Source organism: Oryctolagus cuniculus, chromosome 2 (assembly GCF_964237555.1).
Source record: "Oryctolagus cuniculus chromosome 2, mOryCun1.1, whole genome shotgun sequence".
Classification (NCBI taxonomy): domain Eukaryota; kingdom Metazoa; phylum Chordata; class Mammalia; order Lagomorpha; family Leporidae; genus Oryctolagus; species Oryctolagus cuniculus.
This window is the reverse complement of record NC_091433.1, coordinates 33,864,006-33,875,251: the sequence shown is the minus strand read 5'-3', so window position 1 is coordinate 33,875,251 and position 11,246 is coordinate 33,864,006.

Genomic DNA, 11,246 nt, shown 5'->3' with positions numbered 1-11,246 from the left:
CCGAAGGGGGGGAGACGCGCGGCGAGCGCGCCCGGCGGGGAGACACTGCCGCTCTCCGTCCGGCCGGGGAAGAGCAGCCTCACAGGAGCCAGCCGCGAGAGGGCGGGTGGGCGGCCGAGTGGGGAGGGTCTCCGCGAGTCGGTAATGGCTGCCACGTCGCCCAGGTGGATCGCCGCCCTCCGCCCTTCCCCACACCCGCCGGCTTCCCGCCGCGACCTCTGGTTCGTCCCAGAGCTCCGCCGGGGCGCGTCGGCCCGCCCCGCGGGGCCGGCCTGGGCGACCCGAGCCCGCTGGCGCTGCCACCTCTCGGGCTCCCTCAGGAGCGCGAGTCCCGGCTTGACCGGTTCTGCGGCATCGGACCCCCGGCCGCAGGCGGTCACCCGGGGGAAGCAAAAGCCCCTTGTCTGTGTGTCTGGTCCTGGGAGCAGGCAGGAGCCAAGGGGCCCGGAGTTTGTGCCAAAAAAAAAAAAAAAAAAAGCGGCGCGGTAAACCGCAGCTGCTTCTGGCCCTCCACGCACTCTCTCTAGCCCGAAAACCAAAACAAACACAAGGTCGACCTGGCCGCTCCAGGTGAGGGAGGAAACGGGAGCCGGGACTGGCCCGCGGGCGCGCGGCGTCCCGGCGGCAAGTTGGAGGGGACGGAGGGCAGAGCACGGCGACCTCCGATCCGCCCAGCGGGGGCTGCTGGCGCGGGGCCCCGAAGGCCAGGGCGGCGGGCGCTCGGCCGGCGGACTCGGCGTGGCCGCCCCGAGCCCGGCCGGGAGACAAAAGGGCCGGCAGCCGCCGCGGCCCGGACGAAGGCTGCGGGCGCTCGGTCCCAACTCGCTGGCGGAGACCCAGAAATGTGTGCACGCTTGCTCGGAGGGCCGCGGGCGCTGGCCTTTGCCCCGCTTCGGAGCTGGAGTTTCGGGTGCCGGGAAAAAAACACACACACACACACACACACACACAACACCAGTTTCACGGTGTTATTTCTCTGTTGCCGTCGCTGTGTTACTAGCCCGTCCCCCACGCCTGCTCCATTTTTCTCCCCCCTCAACTGCTCTCCTTGGTTTAGTGTTGTGTGCTCTTAAATATTTAGTGTCTGAAAAGTACGCCGATTTTTGCCCTCGCTTTTTGGGATATGGTGGTGGTGGCTTTGCCTATTTTGGCCTTCCTCTGCTCCCTCCCTTTGCAGTTAATTTTTATTCTACTTTCAGTGTTAATCAAAGATACACGCAAAGTATTCCTTTGCGTGAAGAAAACATTACCTGTCAGTGTTGTTATGGTAACTGCTTTAAACCTAGAGTAAATTCGAGGAGAGGGCAGGTGAGTTTTTTCTTCGTTTAGTGCTAACTGGAACACCTACTCATACTTAATGAGAACATTCTTTTTCTAGAAACCACTAATATTTCAGCAGAAACCTAAGGATGGCAAGTCTGATAAAATTACCAATCCAGAGAAAAATTCAAAGGGGGAAAGATTTCCTTTTGTATTTATTTTTGGTCTTTTTATAGATCCCTTGAGTTCCAGTGTTAAGAAATGACTATGCCAACACCTGTAGTAATGCTTTTATCAAATTTAAAAAGACAAAAAAATTGTTATAACCCAGACTCAAGATATAAATAGCTGTTGCTGAGAACCTAACATTAACTCTGCCTCTAAACATCCATTAAAGGAGACTAATAACTGTAATATATGGCACTTTCAAAATGAAAGAACCCTAGTAATTATAAACTTTAAACAGGTCTAGCAAATTAATATTAATTTTGTTCATATGAAATATGTTCAGCATGATAATAAAAACTTGCATTTAAATTCTCGATTTTCCTTTGAACACAGAATTCATTAAGTCTGAACATTAAGAAATAAGGTGTTCTTAACATTGGTGAATATATTTCAGGGCACAAAGACAGCGACCAGGCTAAATATTTAAAAATCTGCTTACTGTGTCAGTAAAAGGAAGACAGCAGTACCATAAAGCTCTTAAAGTCAGACTCAAATGAAGAACAAAGCAATCTTTGCTCAACATTCACAATGCCAGACTTTTATGAATATTTATCAAGATTTCCTCCTTCCTTATTGGTTCAAATTCTAAGCCAATGGGAAAAGTACAACACATCTTTGAAATCCTGAGACCTCGCTGTAAGTTAACACATGGGATAAATGGATTGTTTATCATGTTCATTCTCACCCAAGGTCATGTATGTTCATTGCAAAGATGTTGGAATATTTGAATTACTGAACACTATTTTGATGGGGGTGCTATTTCTGCTCCGACTCCACTTTGTAGTCTTCAGTTGGTATCACAATTGGCCACACTAGAATGGTGCCACAATGCACATATTTAATTCTCTAAAATGCGGAATGATTCAGGAATGGCAAAAGTAAAACATTTTAAGGTGAATCTTGGCATTTTAGTCTGGCTCTCAAAGAAATAATATATTTTGGAAAATGTCTTGGAATTTTCTAAAAATAATTGCCAAGGTGGCACAAATAAGCCTTTTATGTTTATCTAAAGCCAGCCTTAGACAAATGGCTAGATTGAATGACAAAATTCTAAATGCGCTTGTTTATGTTTAGTATGACTATGATTTTCTTCCAAACAGAAGTAATCAATGCCACCTTCATATTTGTTACTTTGATTTTGACTTGAGGCATTCCACTTAGTTATAATTATTTACATATTTTGTAATTCGCCTTACTAGATCATAAATCCCTTAAAGAGGCTTTGTTCCCCATTCAGCTTTATATTCCTCATTGCCAATCTCAGAGCCTAGTACAATGCAAATACTCTGTGGATGTTTGCTAAGTGAAAGAATGAGTGAACATTACTCTATGACACAGCATATGGCAAATCAAAAGAAAAGCTGTCTCGGGATTTTTTCTCCTCCTCTGCGTAACGGCTGATAAATCATTTTCATTCCCAATCAAACTTAGAATAGCATTGTTCCTAGAACTTTGCCAACATATGCTAGAACTCCTGTATGTTTTGATTTTAAGTCAGACGGAAACTGGATAGTAGCTAATATTGCTGTTATCTAAAGTAAGTTTCAATGGGTTTATCTTTATCTAAAATCATTTTACCACACTCACTCAACAGGTGCTACAAGCTCTGTGGCCTTGGGAAAGTTACTTAAACTCTCTAAGACACAGTTTTTTCATCGATCAAATGGCATTCTCAATATCTGCTTTCTGATTCGTTAAAATAATGAATACATGTAAAAGTGGAGGCTTCATAAATGGCAGTCCTATTGCTTATCGATATTAGTGGACTCAATCATGAAGGAAAAAATAATTTTCTTTGTGCAATTATTTGTCTATAAAAGGCAGGCATGAAGGCTGTTGGTTTTTTTGTTTGTTTGTTTGTTTTTTGTTTGTTTGTTTTTGACAGGCAGAGTTAGACAGTGAGAGAGAGAGAGACAGAGAGAGAGACAAAGAGAAAGGTCTTCCTTTTTCTGTTGGTTCACCCCCCCCCCCCCAAGTGGCCGATACGGCCGGCGCATTGCGGCTGGTGCACTGTGCCAATCCAAAGCCAGGAGCCAGGTGCTTCTCCTGGTCTCCCATGCGGGTGCAGGGCCCAAGCACTTGGGCCATCCTCCACGGCACTCCCGGGCCACAGCAGAGAGCTGGACTGGAAGAGGAGCAACCGGGACAGAAGCCGGCGCCCAGACCGGGACTAGAACCTGGGGTGAGGCGCCGCAGGCAGAGGATTAGCCTAGTGAGCCGCAGCACCGGCCTAAGGCTGTTGTGTTTTTTTTGTTTTTTGTTTTTTTTTTTTTAATTAATTCTCCTGAAGGAGGAAATGGGGTACTAAGAACATCTACCAAGAAGAGAGAATTTTAAAGAATTAAGGAAAACGGGGTGGATGGTTACCCTTGTGGTTAAGATGCCTACCTCCCACATTGGAGTACTTGAATTCAACTGGGGCTCCAGCTTCCTGCTAATGTACACCCTGGGAGGCAGCAGATGATGGCCAAAGTAATTGGGTTCCTGCCTCCCACATGGAAGACCTGGATTGAATTCCCAGCTTCCACCGGGCCCTGTCCCAACCATTGAAGGCCCAGCAGATGAGAGCCCCCTCTCTCTCCTCCTTTCCTCTCCCTTCTACTCTCTTCCCCTCCCCCTTCTCTCCTTTTCGCTCTCCTCCCCTCTCCTCTCCCTTTCTCCCTTTGCCTCTCAAATGAATAAAAATGTTAAAAGAACTATGGCATCTATCTGAATGAAAACTTAATGAAAAAATGCTACCCAATATAAACTTTTCTGAAAATTGTAATAAACATGTCAGAAAATATGTAAATAAGTTATACACTTATTTTAAACTGGAGGGCTTCTCATTGCACTCTGCTTTTCCTTTGAATAAAGTCTCAGAGATTTTAATATGGCAAAATGCTTATGAATTCTAAGAAAGGAATGTAGTAGTAAATATTTCCAAACATACTTGACCACAACTCGTCTATTCATGGAAAATGTCAAGGACATATGGTTTGTAAGTTTAAGAGCAGTTCAACCTTTTATTTATTTGAAAGGCAGAGAGACAAAATGATTTGCCATCTGGTTTGCTCCCCAAACGCCTGCAACAGCCAGTCTTGGGCCTGGCTGAAGCCAGGAGCCTGGAACTCAATCTAGGTCTCCCCTATGGATGACAGGGGCCCTAGTACTTGAGCCACCCACCCCCACCCCACCCCCGCCCCCAGCATGCACATTAGAAGGAAGCTGGAATTGGAAGTGGAGCTGGGAATGGAACCCAGGCACTCCAACGTGGGATCCTAATCCCAACTGGTGACTTAACAGTTCTGCTAAATTACCCACCCCTAGGATATAATATAAACTGGCATCCTGCGGGAGGAACCATTTGTCTGTATGTTTGAAGATAAAATCCAGCATCTTTAGCCCTTGCTTCCAAACCCTGCTACTCCTCCTACAAGAAAGGGACCTCATAGGCCTTACACCTGGGTCTGAGAAATTGGCCTTGGTTTTACCTAATTTCCCTGTAAGTTAAGTGGGCGGGCCTGAGACAGTCTACAAACTTGACAGGAAAGGGTGGAGATGGAATTGGCAAAGTGAGTTCTTTTATTTTTTATTTTTTTAAATAATAATGCCAAGAATAACTTCCTCATTCCTGGGACAAACCTCCTTCTGTAAGTAAGTTCTCCATCTTTGTGAGTATCGTTCTAAGAAGCCATACCTCAGTCTGGAAGCATACTGTAATAGTTATAGCTTTATGTAAGTTTCATATTGTTTGCCACTAAGGAAACTTTATATCCTGTAAATATACTTGTTAATGTCTTTCTGTGGGTGGCATTCATTCAAGACTATCATGCACTTCCTACTCCCAGTGGTGCTGACCCTTTGGCCCACTTGGTCATTCATTTTCGCTTCTCTGTGTCTATACAACCCAGCTCAAGTGCACTTTCTCCTGTGCAGCTTTCCCGGACGGCCCAAAAAGAACTGTCTCTTCCTCTCTGCCCATAGCGATGTGTTCATACTTCTCTTTCTCAGTTACAACGGTGATTATTTGTTGATGTATATCTTCACTAAAACTGTGACCCCTTTTCCATCAGACATGGAAATGTATCCACAGAGAAATCTGATAGATGCCTTCCTGGCTCACAATTTCCCCTTCAGTTGTACCTGCTCCTTTATATAGGGTTGGACTCAAAGGTTTTGAAAAATCATTTTCCCTCCCTGACCACAATTATCTAACCAAGGATGTATGTATTTATTCTTGTTCTGAGAAATTTTAGCATTGAGACAAAGAGGGGCCTGCACTGTGGCATAACTGGGTAAGCCACCGCCTGCAATGCTGGCATCCCATGTGGGCACCAGATCAAATCCCAGATACTCCACTTCTAATTCAGCTCCCTACTAATGTGCCTGGGAAAGCAGCGGAAGATGGCTGAAGTCCTTGGGGCCCTGCATCCATGTGGGAGACACAGGAGAAGTTCCTGGCTTTGGTCTGGCCCAGCCCCAGCCATTGAGACCATCTGGGGAATGAAACTGCAGATGGAAGACCTCTGTCTGTTTCTCCTTCTCTCTGTGTGTGACTCAGCCTTTCAAATAAATAAAAATAAATCTTAAAAAAATAGAGAAAATTGAGGCAGAAACTATAGGAAAATCAAAACAAATAATAAAAAACTCAATTCACATCAGACACAAAAGATTGATTTTTCTATACAGAAAGACCTAGAAATCAGTAAAAAACCAACTACCCAATAGAAAAAAAACTACAAAACATAAAAAAGACTGACTGCATAAAAAGAAACTCAAATTACTCTTTTTTTTTTTTTTTTTTTTTGGACAGGCAGAATGGATAGTGAGAGAGAGAGACAAAGAGAAAGTTCTTCCTTTTGCCATTGGTTCACCCTCCAATGGCCGCCGCGGCCGGTGCACTGCGGCCGGTGCACCGCGCTGATCCGAAGCCAGGAGCCAGGTGCTTCTCCTGGTCTCCCATGGGGTGCAGGGCCCAAGCACTTGGGCCTCAAATTACTCTTAAACATATTTTTAAATTACATATATGCCTGGAATTTCATCCCAATGTTATTTGTAATAGCAAAAGACTGAGAAGAAAACTGAATGCCCATCAATAGGGAACTGGTTAAATCCACACATTACAAATCCAGATGTTACAACAAAATCAAGGAATTCCATAACATATATAAATGATGGCATTCTCTAAGTACTGAGATTGTGCCATCTCCAGGGTAGGTTGCTTAGTGAAAAATGAATATGTGGTATGCAATCATTCATGTGAAAGAAAAAAAAAAACAGAGGAGAATAGATAGGAAGGGAGGAAGACGAAGTATGACATTAACATATACGTAAAATATCTCTGGAGAGAGATGGGACAAACCACTCCAATGGTTTGAGAAAGCAAAGTAGGTGACCAGAGGGAAGTTAGAGAGACTTTTCACTGTACCAATTTTGAATCAAGTGAATCTATTTGATATGTTTATATAAATAAACATGTAAGTTAGAATAAAATATGTGGGGTTCTAGAGATATCCTGGTCTTTTCTGCTACTGAGCCTGAATGAAGTGAACTTAGAAGCTGGGGTCAGCTGTATTCTGCATGGAGAGCAGAACGGCCTGGAGAGTGCAGGAAGCTGTTCTACAGAAGAATCAAGCAGACAAGCAGAGAAAAAAATGGAGAGAAAAGACTATCTAGGCTCTCAACAACTTGGTTCCAGTTTTTCTGGGGGCCAGCTTTCCGTGGTTTCTTTTTTTTTTTTTTTCTTTTTGTCACTTCTGTTTATTTGTATAAGCAGAACAGATTTCACGTATTTCATATGTAAAGTTTTAAGAGCATAATTATAGTTCCCACCCTCCCCCCTATTTTATTTTTCTTTTAATTTTTGCAATGACATACTTTCTTTTATTTATTTATTTTATTTTTTTTTTTTTTGACAGGCAGAGTGGACAGTGAGAGAGAGAGACAGAGAGGAAGGTCTTCCTTTTTGCCGTTGGTTCACCCTCCAATGGCCGCCACGGCCGGCGCACCACAGCCCGATGGCAGAAGCCAGGTACTTCTCCTGGTCTCCCATGGGGTGCAGGGCCCAAGCACTTGGGCCATCCTCCACTGCACTCCCTGGCCACAGCAGAGAGCTGGCCTGGAAGAGGGGCAACTGGGACAGAATCCGGCGCCCTGACCGGGACTAGAACCCAGTGTGCAGGCGCCGCAAGGTGGAGGATTAGCCTAGTGAGCCGCGGTGCTGGCCGCAATGACATACTTTCTATTTAATTTATAATCACAAGCTTAATTTTACACTAAATAAAAAATTTGACAATTAGTAAGTAGAAAGACCACTGCAGACATTATTTTGGGGCTGGCGCTTGGCATAGTGGTAAGGCCACTGCCTGCTCACCAGCATCCCATATAGGTGTTGGTTCATGTCCCAGCTTCTCCACTTGTGATCCAGCTCCCTACTAATAGATTGGGAAAAACAGTGGAAGATGGCCCAAATGTTTGGGCCCCTGCCACCCACATGGGAGACCAGGAGGAAGCTCCTGGCTCCTGGCTTCAGCCTGTCCCAATGTTGGCTGTTGAGGCCATCTGGGGAATGAACCAGTGGATGGAAGCTCTTTCTTGATGTCTTCCACTCTGTAACTCTGGCTTTCTAATAAATAAATAAATAAATCTTTTTTTTTTTTTTAAGTTTTCAAATTCCAAAAAGAATTATTTTTTAAATGTATCAAGAAAAAATATTTACTGATGATCAATATAGATAATTCTTTTTTTAATTTTTTTTATTTAGTAAATATTTCTTTAAAACATTCCTATGATTTTATAACAAGCATTCTTTCTGCCTAAGCTGACTTGAGTCGCTTTCTCATAGTTGCATCCACAGACAATCCAGCTAGGGGCTGGGATTGTGGCACAATGGGTTAAGCCACCACCTTCAAGGCGACATTCCAAATCAGATAAAAGATTCCAGTCCAGGCTGCTCTGCTTCTGATTCAGCTCCCTGCTAAGGTGCCTGAGAAAGCGGCAGAGATGATCCGAGTGTTTGGGCCCCTGCACCCGTGCAGGAGACCCACATGAAGCTCCTAACTCCTGTCTTTGGCCTGGCCATTGTGGCCATTTGGGGAGTAAACCAGCAGATACAAGATCTAGCTCTATCTCTTCACTCTCTGTAACTCTGACTTTCAAATAAAATTTTTTTTTGACAGACAGACTTTGACAATGAGAGACAGAGAGACAGAGAGAAACGTCTTCCTTTTCTGTTGGTTCACCCCGCAATGGCTGCTGCGGCTGGCACACCATGCTGATCTGAAGCCAGGAGCCAGGTGCTTCCTCCTGGTCTCCCATGCAGGTGCAGGGCCCAAGGACTTGGGCCATCCTCCACTGCCTTCCCAGGCCACAGCAGAGAGCTAGATTGGAAGAGGAGCAACCAGGACAGAATCCAGCGCCCCAACCAGGGACTAGAACACAGGGTGCCAGCGCCACAGGCGGAGGATTAGCCTAGAGAGCCATGGCGCCGGCCCTCAAAAAAAAATTTTTTTTTTTAATGAAAATGTAGGAACAGGTATTTGATGAAGCACTGAGAATGTTATTTGGGATGCGCAAGTCCTATACTGGAGTGCCTGACTTCAAGGCCCTACTCTGCTTCTGATTCTGGCTTCTTGCTGACGTGCAACCCAGGAGGCAGTAGGTATTGAATCAAGTGGTTGAATCCCTGCTACCCACAAGGAAGACCTAAACTGAGTTCCAGGCTCCTGGCTTCAGCCTGGCCCAGCCTCCACTGTTGGGGTCATTTGTTGGGGAGTAAACCAACAAATAGGAATCTGTTTCTCTCTCTAAAAGTAACAATTCAATGTTATTGTTGTTGCTTAGAAAAAAGGGGGGGGGGGAGGGGCAGTGCTGTGGTGTAGAAGGTAAAGCTGCCACCTGCAAGTGCCTCCATCCCATATGGGTGCTAATTTGAGACCTGGCTGTTCCACTTCCAATCCAGCTCTCTGCTGTGGCCTGGGAAAGCAGTATAAGATGGGCCAAGTGCTTGGACCCCTGCACCGGCATGGGAAACCTGGAAGAAGCTCCTGGCTCCTGGCTTCAGATCAGCCCAGCTCTAGGAGTTGTGGCCATTTGGGGAGTGAGCCAGCAGATGGAAGATATCTCTCTCTGCTTCTTTCTCTGCCTCTGCCTGTCTGTAACTCTGCCTGTTAAATAAATAGACCAAGTCCACAAGTCGAAGGGTATTTGGAAAGACATTCACCCTAAGCTAAGGCAGTATTTGCTGATGGAAATATGAACTGGGCCTGGGACCAACTAGCACATTCCACCTACTAGACTTTCCTCTAGGACTCTTAGACTCTTAGACTTCTCAATTAATATTTGGTAACTAACACCAACTAATGAGGTCCTGCCTGAAAGATAAATTCATGAATTTTGCTAAGCAGGATGCAGTTGAAAGACTGAAGGGCATTTTTGGTTGGTTTAGCCTAGTTTGTATTTTGATAGGAAAGGCATTTGGGCTAGGGGAAGAGTACCAATCCCAGGATAAAGAAACCTCCTTGGCTGATAATCATTTTAGCATATTTAAACATGAGCTTACAAGATCTAGGGTTACTTAACACTTTGAGGCTAACTCCATTCGGAAGGTAGTATCCATTTCCCTGTGCATGTTTTCAAATCTATAGATAGAACTATCCTTTCACTGAACAGGTAAGAAGTGCTTAAGAAAATCCCTGCAAGCCCCAGAATGGTATTTATAAAGCAACTCAGAGTTAAATATATTTTGTATGAACACGGAATCACAATGTACGTTCTAAAAATCACAGCATAGAAGCTCCACATAGGTGGATACATCTTTTATATAAGGTGAATTTAAACAGCATGAAATCTCTAATATTAAATAAGAATAATTGCATTATAAATGTCAAGGTATAGAAGAGGCCAGTGCTGTGGCTTAGCAGATGAATCTGCCACCTGCAGTGTCAACATCCTACGTGGGCACCAGTTCAATTCCCAGCTGCTCCACTTCCAATTCAGTTTTCTGCTAATGCACCTGTGAAAGCAGCATAAGGTGACCCAAGTTCGTGGGCCCCTGCACCCATGTGGGAGACCCGGATGAAGCTCCTGGCTCCTGGCTTTGGCCTGATCCAGCCCTGGCTGTTGCAGTCTATTGGGAAGTAAGCCTGCAAATGGAATACCTCTCTCTTTCTGCCTCTGCTCTCCCTCTCTGTAACTCTGACTTTCAAATAAATAAATAAAAATCTTCAAAGAAAAAAAAAGAGCCTAATAAATTTCTATCATTTAAATCCCACTGAAAATTACACATTATATAAATGCCAGGAGATATTATTCTTCCTTCAAGCAACATTCCCTGAAAATTTATTAAGGATTCTGTAAAAGTATAAGGTATGTCATTTGTCCTTATGGAGCTTTGGGTAATTTAGCTGTGTGATAAGACATACAAAGAACATCATTATTCTAAGAGAACTATGTAGTGAAGTGGAAAATGACATAAGCCTTTTTTTAAAAAAAAATATTTATTTATTTGAAAGTCAGAATTACAGAGAGAGAGGGAGAGATAGAGAGAGAACTTCCATTCTCTGGTTCTCTCCCCAGGTGACCACAACAGCCAGGATTGAGTCAGGCCGAAGCCAGGAGCCAAGAGCTTCTTCCAGGTCTCCCACATGGTAGCAGGAGCCCAAGCACTTGGCCATCTTCTGCTGCTTTCCCAGACCATTAGCAGGGAGCTGGAAGGGAAGTGGAGCAGCTGGGACATGAACTGGAGCCATATGGGATGCCAGTGTAGACGGATAAGG